Source organism: Lathyrus oleraceus, chromosome 6, assembly GCF_024323335.1.
Source record: "Lathyrus oleraceus cultivar Zhongwan6 chromosome 6, CAAS_Psat_ZW6_1.0, whole genome shotgun sequence".
In the NCBI taxonomy this organism is placed as follows: Eukaryota; Viridiplantae; Streptophyta; class Magnoliopsida; order Fabales; family Fabaceae; genus Lathyrus; species Lathyrus oleraceus.
In genome coordinates this window covers 315,084,480-315,100,075 of record NC_066584.1, presented here as the reverse complement: position 1 = coordinate 315,100,075, position 15,596 = coordinate 315,084,480, and the positions used below count along the sequence as shown (strand labels likewise).

At 42.1% G+C, this 15,596-nt stretch overlaps 1 non-coding gene across 1 annotated transcript; it reads right to left on the bottom strand.

The window, feature by feature from the left end:
* Positions 1-3,448: 3,448 nt before the first annotated feature.
* LOC127098952 (small nucleolar RNA R71) lies at positions 3,449-3,555 on the bottom strand. Its single transcript, XR_007793635.1, has one exon. It is a non-coding gene; the product is annotated as a small nucleolar RNA R71 (small nucleolar RNA).
* Between the last annotated feature and the right edge of the window lie 12,041 nt (positions 3,556-15,596).

Below are 15,596 nucleotides of genomic sequence, written 5' to 3'. Positions count from 1 at the left end.
ACAAGGAGACATTTTCATTTCATCTTCCGTTTGAGGAGATGACTATTACCCTGGAGGATGTCCCCTCATTGTTCCATCTCCCCATCGGCGATAAATTTTGGACGACTTCTATTCTTATCACGTCGCTTGCATGTATGATTGTTGCACGAGATTTTAGAGTTTCTGAGGAGGTCATGCATAATGAGTTTTCCTTCAACGGGGGTGCTCACCTTTGTATGTATTGTCTTTGGGAAAGGTAGGACGAGCTTGTTGCGGCTCAGAGTTATGTGACTTCCACTAGGGTGTACATGCTAGATCTAGTAGCATGTATGATTTTCGCAAACAAGTCAGATGTCTATATTGATACCTGACACATGTGTCTGTTCAGTAGCCTCGACGTTACCAGTTGGGACTGGGGGTGTGTTGCATTAACCATTATGTATACAACACTTGGAGTGGCGATAATGTTTGAGACCAAACAACTTGCTGGTTATTTGAGTCTGTTACATGTATACTTGAAATTATTATTTGTTGTTGATTTCTTATTTAAATGTTACGAATAACATTTATTATTTATTATTTGTTGTGTATGTGTTTTGATATCAATGCTGGATATACTAGAATTTCCCCATCATCTATGATAGGAGGGAGCATCATTCCTCAGTGGCGTCTCCACGGGTGAGGAGATGGAGGGCCAGGCAGTCACATCCTAATGGTGTTGCTGAGAATATGAGAAGGCTCGATGCACTGACCGTAGATGATGTCATATGGACACTATACACTAATCATAGAGTCCACCATGAGTTCGATGAGTCTTCATTATATTCAGATTATATGTTGTGGGAGACCATGGTTTCCAGAGACTTGCCTGAGAGGTGTATGTGACAATATGGTTATGTTCAGAGCATCCCACGATCAATTCCCAATATACCATTTGCATGCATTGATTGGTGGTTTCATATCTGCTTTGGTCGTGCCATTAGAGATCAAACAACTAGGGTTCAACACCCCCTCGTAGTGTGAGGATGGTTAGTTAGAGTAGTACCTCACTATATCACACCATCGCATCACCCATCAGTTGAACATGCATATGATGTTGGGCCTTCTGATGCTGGGGTACCTGTTGATGACGTGTCACCGCCGCCTCCTACAACTGATGCCAATGACTGATAACACTGAAATTCACCGTATTTTCGACTTCGATTTCGCATGCATTTTAGTAGTTTTATTGTCATTTTGTTGTGTTATTACTATATTTCTCTTTGTTTTCAGGTTTGTACTTTAATCGGAGCCCCGATCGAGAAAAGGAGTGAAAAAGAGCTAAAAACCCTAAAATTCAGCATTTTGTACATGTGGCTCCCACTGTGGCTGACACCATAGACCATGCCATGACGTGTCCTAGCTCAACTTCCCTCAACTGCCACGTTCCCCACTACTTCCACTAAGGCGCCTCAGATTGGCCTTGTGGCGGGCGCCATGGCCTTGTGGCAGGCGCCACAAGAGGAAAAGTTTTCCCTCCCATTTTCAAGTTGAAGGGCATCCTTGTCATTTCCATCATTTTACTCTCCTATAAATAGAGACTCGAAATCACTTTTTCAATCATCCAAACTTAGAGCAGAGGCAAACTCATAGCAAAATTTGTCTCACTTAGGCATATATTCAGTATTTTAAAGTGGTAATCGCTTCGTATTGGGGTGTTACCACAATTGTGTAATCGAGTTTTATGATTGAGTCTGTAATCGAGTTTGGAGCACTTTGGAAGGAAGTTAATCTTGCCACCATTTTCATTTCCGATTTGCATTTTATTCAACCCTCCAATTGGAGCAGGTTTTTATTACTTTGCCTTTATCTATCTTATTTTCCCGCACTCGTTTTACTTTATTTATTTCCCGCACTCGCTTTACTTTATTTATTTCTCGCACTCGCTTTACTTTATTTATTTCCCGCACTCGCTTTACTTTATTTATTTCCCGCACTCGCTTTACTTTATTTATTTCCCGCACTCGCTTTACTTTTATTTATTTTCCGCACTCGCACTACTTTTATTTACTTTCCGCACTCGCACTACTTTTATTTATTTTCCGCACTCGCACTACTTTTATTTACTTTAATGCACTTTTACTTTACCATGTCTAACTAAATCTATAAGGTTAGAATGTAAGGATCGTAATTGAACCGATAATCCGTATAATTGTTCGTAGAAACACTTAAGGGCTATTTTAACTTTCAACTTAAGTTTTCCCGCACTTCAATTTCCGTTGGGTAAGATCAAAAGTCGTCCAACGTCTATTTAAACTTAGTTGTTTTTAACCATTTCAAAAACAGCGAAAGCGCTTTGTTTAGTTCATTAGGAGTCTTAATTTAAGAAGAAAAGAGATTTTAAAACTATTTTCGAACGCGTTTATAAGTTTAGAGTCTGGTTCGTGAGAACCTCTTTTGGTTAAGAAATCCAGGTTAAAATACTTTTCAACTTAGTCAAGATACTATATTTCTTAAAAATAGGTTTACTACTCTAACGCAATGCGCGCCTTTTTATAAGTGACAATAAGAGGGTTTGGTTAGGGAGTACAACTTGGTTCTGAATACGCGAAAGCGACAGTTCCCGTTAAATTGGTTCTTTTCAAAGTAGGAAACATTGCCCATAAGTAGTTCTATTAGCAAGTACTTGGACTATTAATTGATTATGTGAATTACATTCGACTCTGTCTTTATTAATTGAATTTTATTCAATACTTTACTTTTCATTGCACACTCTAAAAACACCTATTTCGATTGCCTTTGATAAACACAATAATAATAGATAATGATAGATTGGCACTTAGTCTCTGTGAATTCGACAATCTTTTATATTACTCTGACGCGTTCGTATACTTGCGAAAAGCACACATCAAGTTGTTGGCGCCGTTGTCGGGGACCAATTTCGTTAAATTTCATTTCCTGCCGTTATATCGTTTAGACTTAGGCTATTACCCGCCGGTTAATGCGAAGAACTCGCATCACCGGAAGTTTAAGCTTAGTATACCCTCTGGTAGAACCTGAACGTTACGCTCGCGCACGTTTTTTGTTTCATAGAATTAAGAGAGCTATGGCCGAAGATCAAAACCAAAGACCTCTTAAGGATTTCGCTCAATCATCCAACGAAGAACCTAGTTCTAGTATAGTAAACCCAACCATCCCAGCTAATAATTTTGAACTTAAACCTTCCCTGTTGCAACTAGTGCAACAGAGACAATTTGCAGGTATCGCTACTGAGAACCCAAACCAACATTTAAAAATATTTCTTCAATTAGCAGACACTTTTAAAACCAATGGAGCTTCTCCTGAGGCAATACGTTTAAGATTATTCCCTTTTTCGCTCAGAGACAAAGCCCTATCATGGTTAGATTCCCTTCCACCCAATTCCATTACGACTTGGGATAACCTTAAAAGAGTTTTTCTTGCTAGATATTTTCCCCCGAGTAAGACCGTCGTTCTTCGAAACCATATAACTAGATTTACCCAAAACCAAGGAGAATCGTTGTTCGAAGCTTGGGAGAGATATAAAGAATTGTTACGAGCATGCCCAAATCATGGTTTAGAAAATTGGTTAATCATTCAAACCTTCTATAATGGACTTCACTATAACACCAAGATGACCATCGACGCTGCCGCAGGCGGTGCTCTGATGAACAAACCTTATCCTGAAGCTATAAAAACAATAACCCAATCCAAAATAATGCACCTCCGAGACCTAGTTATCAAGCCCCAAGATCAAATCAACCTATGCAACATGTGCCACCAAAGCCGAGCCTTGAGAAAATTATGGAAAATTTTATCACCGCTCAAACCCAACAAAACAAGGAGTTCATGAACTAGAACATTCATGTTAACAAATTGATTACTCAGTTAGGAACCAAGGTTGACCAAATAGTTACTCATACTAAGATGCTTGAAACCCAGATCTCTCAGGTAGCTTTAAACCAAGCCCCTCAGACTACACCTGGAGGACAGTTCCCTGGACAACCTCAATAAAATCTGAGAGGACAAGCCAATGCCATTACCCTACGAAGTGGGAACGCTTATGATGAGCCACCAAACCCTAGATTGAGTGAACCCAAAACTTCTAAGGAATGTACCAAACCCATGGACGAAGTAAAGGAACCAGAGGAATCTGAAAACCAGGAAGGTCGAGAAAAAGGAGAAGAACCTAAAGATAAAACTTACGTACCACCCCCGCCATATAAACCACCTATACCATATCCGCAAAGACTCAAACAAACCCAGATCAATAAACAGTATCAAAAATTTATTAAAGTTATAGAAAAACTTCACGTAGAAATCCCTTTCATAGAGGCCATCACCCAAATACCTTCTTATGCAAAGTTTCTCAAAGACATCCTTACCAACAAACGTAGACTTGACGATCCGAAGCCTTTGGAATGTAATGCTATTTCCGAGAATAAATTAGCCAAAAAAGATAAAGATCCTGAAATTTTCTCCATTCCTTGTCTTTCGGGAAGTCATGTCATTGAAAAAGCTTTTCTAGACTTAGGAGCTAGTGTGAGCTTGATGTCTTTAGTAGCTTGTAAGAGGTTAAACTTAGGAGAATTACAACCCACTAAGATGTCACTTCAGTTAGCCGATAGATCTGTTAAGTATCTGATAGGCATCTTAGAAGATGTTCCTGTTAGGATATGTCAGTTATTTATCCCTACTGATTTTGTTGTCATGGACATCAAAGAGGACAATGATATACCGATCCTTCTAGGTATACCATTCTTATCGACTGCATGAGCCATAATAGATGTCAAGAAAGGAAAGTTGACCTTTGAGGTAGGTGACGAGAAAATAGAATTTATACTTTCGAAATTTCTTATGGCACCTGTAATGGGAGACGTGTGTTATGCCTTAAATATCATTGATTAATGTGTTAGAGAATTAGAAAAAGAAGAAATTATAAAAACAATTAAGTTACCATCAACTCTCATAATGGAAGGTGATGACTTTAAGAAACCCTACATCGATGATAACCTTTACGAATGTTTATCCCTTACCCCAGATCCTATGCCATGCCCTAAGAAACCAACCTTAGAACTTAAGGAACTGCCAAAGAATCTGAGATATGAGTTCCTCGATGAAGAGATGAACCGTCCAGTCATATTCAGTGCTACCTTGAGCCAAGAGGAAACGAACCAACTTTTAGACGTTTTACGAAGATATCCCTCAGCCCTAGGATATAATATCTCTGACCTGAAAGGTATAAGTCCATCCGTATGCATGCATCGGATTCCGCTCGAAGAAGATTCAAAACCCTCCAGAGAACATCAGAGAAGAATAAACCCTATTGTAGCACCTCAAATTTGCACCTACATTTTGTACATACATTTTCATCATTAGTTCATTAACATAATATAGTCCACTGCATAACATTGCATTGTCCATTTGCCCAAGTGCAAGTTCAGCTGACAAGTTAGGTCAAACTGGTCAGGAGATCAGTCAATCAAGCAAGCAAGGGCAATTTTCATCGAGCCAAGGCCCTAGGGTTGGTCCAACATGTTCATATGACCTAGGGGTCCTTTTGAAGTGTTTTGGTCAAGGTTTGATTGCTCAGAAGTCATCAGTCATGGCTCAGTTCACCAGAAACCCTAAAAAGTCAACTGTTGGTCAACTGTGCATTTGATCAGGGATTTGAAGGTGGGAATTGGTTTGAGAGGCTCATTCATGTCCATATAAGCCTCATATAACATGTCAAACACCATCATGGAAGAATTTGAAGCCAGACAAGAAATTTCCAAAAATAGAAAGTTGACCTGTAATTGGAATTTGCCAAAAATGGAAAGTCTTGATCCTCATACTTACATCATGATACAAGCTTCAAATGAATTTTTGCCCAACATGAAAGTTGAAGATCTTGTTCTCCCATTTCCAAAAAGTCCAAGAACACTCAATTCCCATGTATGGTTGGCAAGTTATGATCAAATCATTCTCCAAAATTTTTGAACTTCAAAAGGCCATATCTCTCAAACCATTTGGCCAAATTGGGTGGGGTTTTTTGCAACAAGTCACATTTGATCTCCTCTTTCCAAATATGTCATCATCATTCACCAAAACTTCACCAATCAAAATGGCATTTTTTAACTTACTTGAATTAATTTCAAGTGAGGGTGAAATTTGACTTTTTGAAATAACCATTTTTAATCATTTTGGCCATTTGGAATAGTTCAGAAATTGCATTTGGAGCATGTTACAAGCCCATTTTCGAGCTGCAGCCCCTTACACCCATCACCAACTTGGTTGCAAATTAGCAAAAACACAAAAATGACCAATTGCCAATTACCAAGTTAATTAATCAGGCTTAGCATGTTAAACAACACATATATATCATTTTTTCTGCTCAAAGGAAGCCCTAGCAGCCATTTTGCACACAGAATTCTCACTCTCTCAAAATCTCCATCTTTCCATCTTTGAATTTTTGTGGAAAAAATCGTGAAGCACTTGACATTGCCTTGCTTGCTACATCATATACCCACCATTTGGAGCTGATTTCAAGCCTCGAATCTCAACTGGAAACCACTTTCATGGACTGTTGTTGCTGAGCTCCATTAATGGCAGAAGTTGATTAGAGCCAAACCAAGCTTTCCTGAGCCAAACCCTCTTCATCGTTCATCATTTGGAGGTCTGTAGAGTAGCTGTTTCAGCAAGACATCATCAAAACACAACTGTTTCATCATTTGCTCCAGAATCAAGTAAGAATTCGACTTCTTTTTTTCTCTAAATCATGCTATGCCATGTGTAGATCTCCTTGCCCTGGTCACAATGAGCTTTGAATGGTTGAAAATGGTTGAGTAGTTTAGGAGAAATCTAAGTTTCAAGTTTGATGATGCATATTATTTTGGCTCGATTCTTGTTATTTAGATTGTTTTAGTGAAAATGGATGGTGGATTTGTAATGCTGAATGTTTGCTGGTCATTTTGGTATACCTAATTTCAATTTCTGGAAAATTTTTGTTTGAATCGAATTGGAAGGGATGAATGTTGTTCGCTGTTCATTTGAAAACCCTAGAATATGCATGAATTCCCAGATTTCTGTCTTCACGTGCCTTGCATGCTACTGTAGCTCATAATAGCCAATCAGCTTATTTCGTTTCTGTGTCCAAAACGCGGAGTTTTGTTTAGTTGTCCTGGTAATTTCAAAAATGCCATCAGCGTGGCACATGTCCCATTAAAATATGTTGGTTTTCAATAATTATTTCATCTTTGTATGCCTAACTTGCAAAAATCATAAGTCCATCATTTTTAATCCAAATTTCATGAGAATTTTTGCATTGTGTTCATCTGGATCTCTAGTATTTAATCATGATTTTTCCAGAATTTTTGGATAAGTGGATTTTAACTGGTATTAGGGTTTTGATCATGTGCTCATATTTTGTACCTTTTGCCAAAACATTTGTGAAATGATGATGCATTATCCAATGGCCTTGAAATTTTTTATGCTTAAACTAGATACATTCATGGTGATTTTGGTATAGAGTTTATGAATTTATCATCTCTGGTCATTGAGTTATGATTTTTTGAAGTAGGGTGTGACAATTTGTGTCACACCATTGATGTGCAACTTGATGATTTTCAATACCATGCCTCTGGACCTCAAATTGGATTGAATTTTTGCATGAATGTATTTGAGTATGCCTAGTTTACATGTGATTTTTCTTAGAATTATTTGTGGCATTTCCTAATTGATTGAGGTTTTTCTCCCCTGTTTGGTCTTATGTTGACTTTTTGTGATACATGTTCCCATTTCATTTGTGAAATTCTCATACTTTATTAGATGGACATGAAATTTGATATGTGATTACTAGACATCCTAAACTTTGCCATGGTTTTGGTCCCATTCATTTCTCATATGCTATCACTGTTTTATGAATTATTCAAGTTGGTGCATGTTTGGTTGACTTCTTTGAGTATGCTTGAACTTGCCTTTCCTTTCTGATTTTCATTGAACAACTTCCTTTGATCCAAATGAGATGAAATTTGATATGCATATCATGTTATGGATTATGTTTGAGCATGAATTATTTGATGATTTTTGGAATTGTTTATGATTGGTTTTGAGTTGAGTCTTGCTGTTGACTTCTATGAGCTTCCATATGCCATGCTTTGACTTCTTTTGCTTATAAAATGATGATGATGAATGATATGATTGTGAAACCAATTGAGTTTGTTTCTTGATTGTTTGAACTTGATTTTGGACACTTGCCACTTGTTGTTTTGACTTTCTTATCTCTTTTTGACCCTAGGCTTGTCCTAGTGGTCTTGTTGCTCATGTTTAAGCTTGTTGTTTCAGGTTAAGCAACAAATGCTTCAAAGAGATTAATACCAGTTGCTTGAGTTTGATGTTTTATCATGGACTAACTTATGTGTTTTGTAGGTTGTTTAGCTCACTTGCTTTGAGCTTGTGCTTTGCACAACTGATTGACTGTATTATCTGTTTGGTTTATGTTGTTTGTTCTAACTTTGTGTCTGATATACTAACTGTGCTTGACTGATTTCAGGTACTTTAGTTGCTTTTAGTTCCTTGTGAACTTTGCTTTGCTTTGCTTGATAAGCAATTTGCATTGAGGTATAATTCCTTACTCCATGTAGTCTGGAAGACCTGGCCTGTTACTTGGCCAGGCAACTGTCTGAAGTCCTCCTTAAGAGGCAATGCTTGTGTGTGTTTACATTTGTCCCAAGCAGGAAAAGTCCTTTAAATAAGGCAATTGGTGGATATAAGAGATATGTAGTTTATCTCCCACTATTCTGTGAGTCTTCTCCTTGCTCCCATGACATGGTTGTAGCATTGAGATCCTAACCCAAGATCTATCGAGTCAATAATCTGTGGAGAGAGTTCCAACTTTCTGAACTCCCACACCTTCTGATATTCAAATGCTCTCCCTGACCAGGGATAAGAGCAATGAGGCACACCCCTCATCTCCTTTCATCTGCTTCACCTTGGCTCTCAATGTCAAGGTTAAGAGCAACATTTACCCAGTTCCAGAGGTTTGTTTGTTGAGGTTGATATGACCCCTCGACTAAAACCTAGCCTTGTTTGAGCCCCTTGCTTGTGTATAGTGTGTGCTACCTGTGCTTGTATGTTTGTTTGACTTGCTTCCTGTGCGAGTTAGGGTTAGTTTAGACTTGCTTCCTGTGCAAGTTAGGTTTTGCTTGGCTTGCTTCCTGTGCAAGTTAAGTGTGTGTGTGGCTTGCTTCCTGTGCAAGTCATGATTAGGATAGGCTGGCTCCCTGTGCCAGTTAGCTAGAAACCTTAACTTAGGGATGATTTGCATGATAACATCTAGGCTCGAGTCGTAGTCTCCCTAGTTGTGTCTCCCTCTGTTATCTGGTTAGGCTAGTCTTTCTCCCCTCTGTAGGGGAACTACATCGCCCTGATCCTCGTTCCAGACGAGGTATGTAGGCAGGAGACCGTGCGAGGTCTCTCCGGGCACCTTTTTTTCTTTTTGTGTGTGTTGTTTGACGATTGCTAGGCTCGAGTTCCCGACTCCTTAGCAATTTGTTGTCTGTTTGTTCTTGTTGTGTGCTTGGAAGCCGGTATAAGTCCATCGAGTGGCATCTGGGTTCCAGTGTGCGTGTGTTGGTTTGGATGCTGATGTAAGTCCAGTGATTGGCATTCGGGCTCCACGTTTGCCTTTCCCGTGTTTGTTTGTGTGCGTGTTAGCCGAGCTACGAATGCTCTGATTCTCCTTCGTCCAAGGAGATACGTATGCATAGGATGCGATATCCTAGCGAGCATGTGTCGTTTCCCCAGTCCGAACTACTTCGACTCTGATGTCTATGCTTGATAGACTAAGTAGGCCCAGGATCCGATATCCTGCCGAGTCAGTCTTGTTTGTTTTCCTGTGTCTCTTTCAGCCAGTGTGTGGTGTGGGTGTTTGTTTTAGCAACCTTTTCTTTTCTTAGAGCGTGGATCCCGTCGAGTACGACGGACGTGAGGGGTGCTAATACCTTCCCCTTGCGTAACCGACTCCCTTACCCTTTCTCTGTGGTCGCGAGACCATGTCTTTTCCAGGTTTACTCTGAGCGTTTCCTTTCCCTCTTTTGGGATAAATAACGCGCAGTGGCGGCTCTGTTGTCCTGTTTTCCCGCCGTTTTTTTCACGTAACGCGACAACTGGCGACTCTGCTGGGGACATAGAGAAGTTGACCTATGCTGGTCCATCTTCCCTGAGCGAGTCTCTCCTAGCGCTTTCTAGGTTAGGGCTTTGGTTGCTTGGTGCTGTTATTTATTGCATTCATTGTATATATGTGCATTTACTGTTTGCATTAATGTTCGCATTCATTCATTTTCATTCTGCTGTGCTGCATGTGTTTCTCTGTTTGGGGTGGGAGTTACTCGAGGTAAAAGGCCCAATACCCAGGCTATGAGTAAAATCTAGGAAACCTAGGAATAGAGTGATTCATGGGAAGCGGGTGGTGTACGCCACTTAGCGGAACATTGATATCACGAGCAGTTCAGACCCTGGTGGGATATTATCGGTGCATACGTCGGGTGTGCACAGGATGATATTCTGCGAAAGGTTATTTATGCTGCGTTTCTCTCGACCTTACCCTGGCCTAGATGACACCCGTGAGTGGGGAGGGAATGATCTTTATTACAGGTACAGATGGTGACTCAGAGGGTGACTAATGGTTCCGTTGATCAGAGTCCTATTTATAAGTCGGATTTATGGTCATTTATTGCCGAGACGCCGAAATGTTGTCCGTGTTATTTATCAGTGGGGATCCGTTTATTTCAGGATTCCCCGGGCCGATTCAGATGGTTATGGGTATCTGCTCAGAGATGGTTTGATGATGATGATGATGTATCTCCCGTTTATTTCGGGACCCTTGAGTCGGATTTGTGGTTAACCAGACCTCAGATGGTTGTGATCGGTTCAGCGACCAGGGCTGTGACTCAGAGCAACAGATGATCAGAGGACTTGGGGGATGGCAATGCATTGCATTCATACATCTGCATCATTCTCATTTTGCATTCATCTGCATCAAACTCACGTCTAGTCATATGAGGAGTATTATTGATTGAGAATCTGGTTGAGAGACATCTGAATGTCAAAATGTTATTGGTGAAATATTATCTGTCTCGATGAAGCCAGAATCAAAGGACAGAATCTTCCTCATATGGACAGACGTTGCATTCATGCATATTAACCTGTTTGCTGTTTTGCAGGAATCATTGCTCGTGCTCGCAGAGTTGTACCTTTGCACTCAACTCGACCTCACAGATACTTCACGAGGCGCAATACTCCCAGACTAATGGATCTCCCAGACACAGATATCCTCGAGCTGAAGGACAAGATGACTGAGCTGATCAACATCATGCAGGGTTTTGCAGTTGGTCAGAAAGCTTTGGCTGACAAAGTTGAGAAGCTCGAGCGGGCTTCAGCGGCTAATAGTGGTGTAAACTTGGATGGTGTCTCCAACCAGGGGTTGGGTGGTTCTAGAGATGGTGGAAAGAGAGCAACGGTGGGTATGGTAAATAACACCGCTGAGGGTTTCGGTGCTGCTGGTGGTCAACCGGGGCAGAATTTGAAGGATAGTCTGTTTCCTCCATTCTTCGGGGTTGAGGATGACAGAGAGGAAAACAGGGAAGCAGACCAGTTCTCGATGCATAATGAACCTTTTGGTCAGTACAGTGCTCCGCCGCAGAACAAAGAGATTCAGCTGCTGGCTGAAAAGATCAGAGCTCTGGAGAGCCACGCTACTCCGGGAGTTGTCAACATGTCAAACATGGGGCTAGTGGAGGGGATTGTGATCCCGCAAAAGTTTAAAGCGCCCGCGTTTGATCGCTATAATGGGAGTTCCTGCCCCGAGACTCATCTGCAGGCTTTTGTCCGCAAGATCTCAGCTTACACCATGGACCAAAAGCTGTGGATGTACTTCTTCCAGGACAGTCTGTCCGGAGGCTCACTGGAGTGGTACACCAAGCTCAAGTCCTCAGATATCAAGAATTGGCAAGATCTGGGGGACGCATTCTTTAAGCAGTATCAGTTCAATGCTGATATGGCCCCGAGTCGTACCCAGCTGCAGGGTATGTCTCAAAAGAATAACGAAGGGTTTAAAGAATACGCTCAGAGGTGGAGGGAGTTGGCTGCCAGAGTGCAACCTCCACTAGTTGACAGAGAGATGTCTGATCTCTTTATGGGGACTTTGCAGGGGGCGTATGCTGAGAGGATGGTTGATTGTCCGGTGACCAACTTTTCAGATATAGTTGTGGCTGGGGAGAGAATTGAGAGCTGGTTGAAGCTCGGGAAGATTCAGGGTGTAGCTTCGTCGTCTGGGTCAAAGAAGCCATTTGGGAATGGACAGAGGAAGAAGGAGGGTGATACCAGTGCAGTATACACACAAAGAGGACCCAGTAGGGATCGTTACTTCCAGCATACTGCTGCGGTAACCATTCCTGCTGAGCATCAGCCTGCACAGCAACAACAACAACAACAACAACCTCAACAGCAAAGACAACCATTTCAGCAGAGGCCTCAGAGGGCTGGTTATCAGGTGTGGGGGAGAGCAGTTGATAGGCAGTTTGACAGGCCGCCTGTGACTTATTCTTTTCTGTTTAAAAAGTTGATGGACTTGGGGCTGGTACAGCTAAGGACTCTGGCACCTTTGAGACCTGATCAAAGGCCAGCCAACTATGATGAAAATGCAAAGTGTGAATTCCATTCGGGTGCTCCTGGCATAATATAGAGAACTGTAAAGCTTTTAAGCACACAGTTCAAGACTTGGTGGATTCGAAAGCTATCAACTTTGCACCATCTCCCAACGTGAATGCTAATCCCATGCCCGCGCATGGTCAAAGGGGGGTGAATGCTATCTCTGAGGAGGGCAGAGTTGGGTTGTCAAGTGTTAATCAGTTGAAGGCTCCTCTGGCTGAGGTCAAGAGGCAGTTGTTAAAGAATGGGGTTTATCCAGGCTGTGATGAGCAATGTGCTGAGTGCGTTGGTGCCCCTGATGGGTGTGAACTCTTAAGGAAGACTGTCCAGAGTTTGATGGACGATGGGAGTATTTTGATTGAGAAGGTTGATATGGAAAAGAAGAGGTCTCCACCATAAAATTTATTTTGACCCGGTAGATTTGTCTACCCTGGCGGAGGCGGCTCCAGTTACCATCACGGTACCTGGACCCATTCCGTATGACAAAGAGGATGCCGTACCATGGCATTATGGTGGAGAGGTATACTGCAATGGTGAGAGGGTAGAGGATCAGACTGCGGATGAAACCACCGTTTCGAAGGTGGATAATGTCGGTCCTAGCGGTTTCACTCGCAGTGGCAGACTGTTTGCTCCGGATGCCTTAAGGAGAGAAGAAGGAGAAAAAGAGAAAAAAGAAAAGGCCGAGGCTTTAGCCAGGGCAAAAGGGAAAGCAGTGGTGAGTGATAGTACTCCAGTGGTGACACCGGCGCCGCTTGGGTCGGAAGAAAAACTTGATGATGATGCAGAGGAATTCTTGAGAATCATCAAGAAGTCTGAGTACAAATTGGTTGACCATCTGCAGCAGACTCCTTCCAAAATATCCATTTTGTCCTTGCTGTTAAGCTCTGAGGGTCACAGGGAGGCTTTGTTGAAGATTTTGAGGAAAGTCTATGTTCCTCAAGAGATTACCATTAACCAGTTGGAGACGGTCGTGTCTAACATGCATGCCAGCCATGGGTTGGGTTTTACAGACATAGACTTGACTGTGGATGGGAGAAATCACAATCGGGCGTTACACATAGCGATGGAATGTAAAGGAGCCGTGCTTTCGCATGTGCTGGTTGATACCGGCTCCTCTTTGAATGTGTTGCCGAAGAAGGCTCTGGCAAAGTTGAATTGTGATGGGCTGATTCTGACTCCGACTGATTTATTAGTGCGGGCATTCGATGGGTCGAAGCGGGCCGTGTTTGGAGAGGTTGAGCTTCCTGTGAAGATAGGCCCAGAGGTGTTCAAGTCGACTTTTTACGTCATGGATATCCAGCCGGCATATAGTTGCCTGTTGGGTCGACCATGGATCCATGCTGCTGGCGCAGTGACCTCGACTTTACACCAAAAGTTGAAATACATCTGGGAGGGACAGGTCGTCACTGTCTGCGGAGAGGAGGATATCTTTGTCAGCCACCTGTCCTCATTCAAATATGTGGAGATGGATGGCGAAATCTGGGAGACGCCAAGTCAAGCTTTCGAAACCGTTAAGGTGGAGAATGCTCTGTTTGCCAAAGAGGAGGAGAAACCGTCCATTGCTTCGTACAAACAGGCCGCCGAGGTGGTAAAGAGTGGAGAGGCTCCTGGTTGGGGCAGGATGATGGATATCTCCGCAAAGAAAGATCGCTTCGGAGTGGGAATGCTGGAGCCGGATCACATCTGCATGAGGACGCCGTACGTCAGTAACATTCACAAGCGTCGGAATGCTGGATCCGGATCACATCTGCATGATGAGTGAGGAAGCTGATAGCGACTGCGACATTGACCGGTGGATAAAGCCGTGCGCACCAGGGATGGGAATCCAAAACTGGAAGGCTGAAAAGATCATCCGGGTCACTCTGCTGGAAGAGTAATATTTTTCTTGTTTTGATTTTATGTGCATGAAAGCCATACGCGTTGCCCGACACGTAATGGTCCATTGTAAGGGCCACCTCATGTTTAAATTTGCAAGTTCGCATCATTAATAAAAGGATGTTTTTCAATTAAAAGCGGTGTTCCCTGTTTTTCATTTATTTTTGCAGTTTAAAAATAAAAATAAAATAGTTTTCATTTTTCTTTTTCAATTTGTCACACACCGGTTCTAAAGCAATGCATGAATCAACATTCATGCAGATGTGATTCTTCTCCGGATCTCATTGATAGCAATCCTGTTACACCCTCGTATGACTTCGACAATCCAATCTATCATGCTGAAGAAGAAGGCGAAGAAGATTGTGAACTGCCAGGGGAATTAGCCAGGTTGTTGAAACAAGAGGAGAAGGTGATTCAGCCGCATGAAGAGCAGATTGAGGTTGTGAACTTGGGTACCGACGAGGTCAAAAAAGAAGTGAAAATCGGGGCTGCTTTGGAGGAAAGTGTCAAGAGCAGAATGGTAGCACTGTTGAAAGAGTATGTCGACATCTTTGCCTGGTCTTATCAAGATATGCCAGGGTTGGATACCGATATTGTTGTGCACAAGCTACCGTTGAGAGCAGATTGTCCTCCAGTGAAGCAGAAATTGCGCAGAACTCGACCTGACATGGCGATGAAAATCAAAGAAGAAGTGCAGAAGCAGTGGGATGCTGGTTTCCTTGCTGTCACTAATTATCCGCCGTGGGTTGCAAATATCGTGCCAGTTCCGAAGAAGGATGGGAAGGTGAGAATGTGTGTGGACTACCGAGATCTGAACAGAGCTAGTCCGAAAGATGATTTTCCGCTACCTCACATCGATGTGTTGGTAGATAATACAGCTCAATTCTCGGTGTTTTCCTTCATGGATGGCTTTTCTGGCTATAATCAAATTAAAATGTCGCCAGATGATATGGAGAAAACAACGTTCATCACACCGTGGGGTACCTTTTGTTACAAGGTGATGCCATTCGGTCTCAAAAACGCCGGTGCTACTTATCAGAGGGCCATGGTGACTT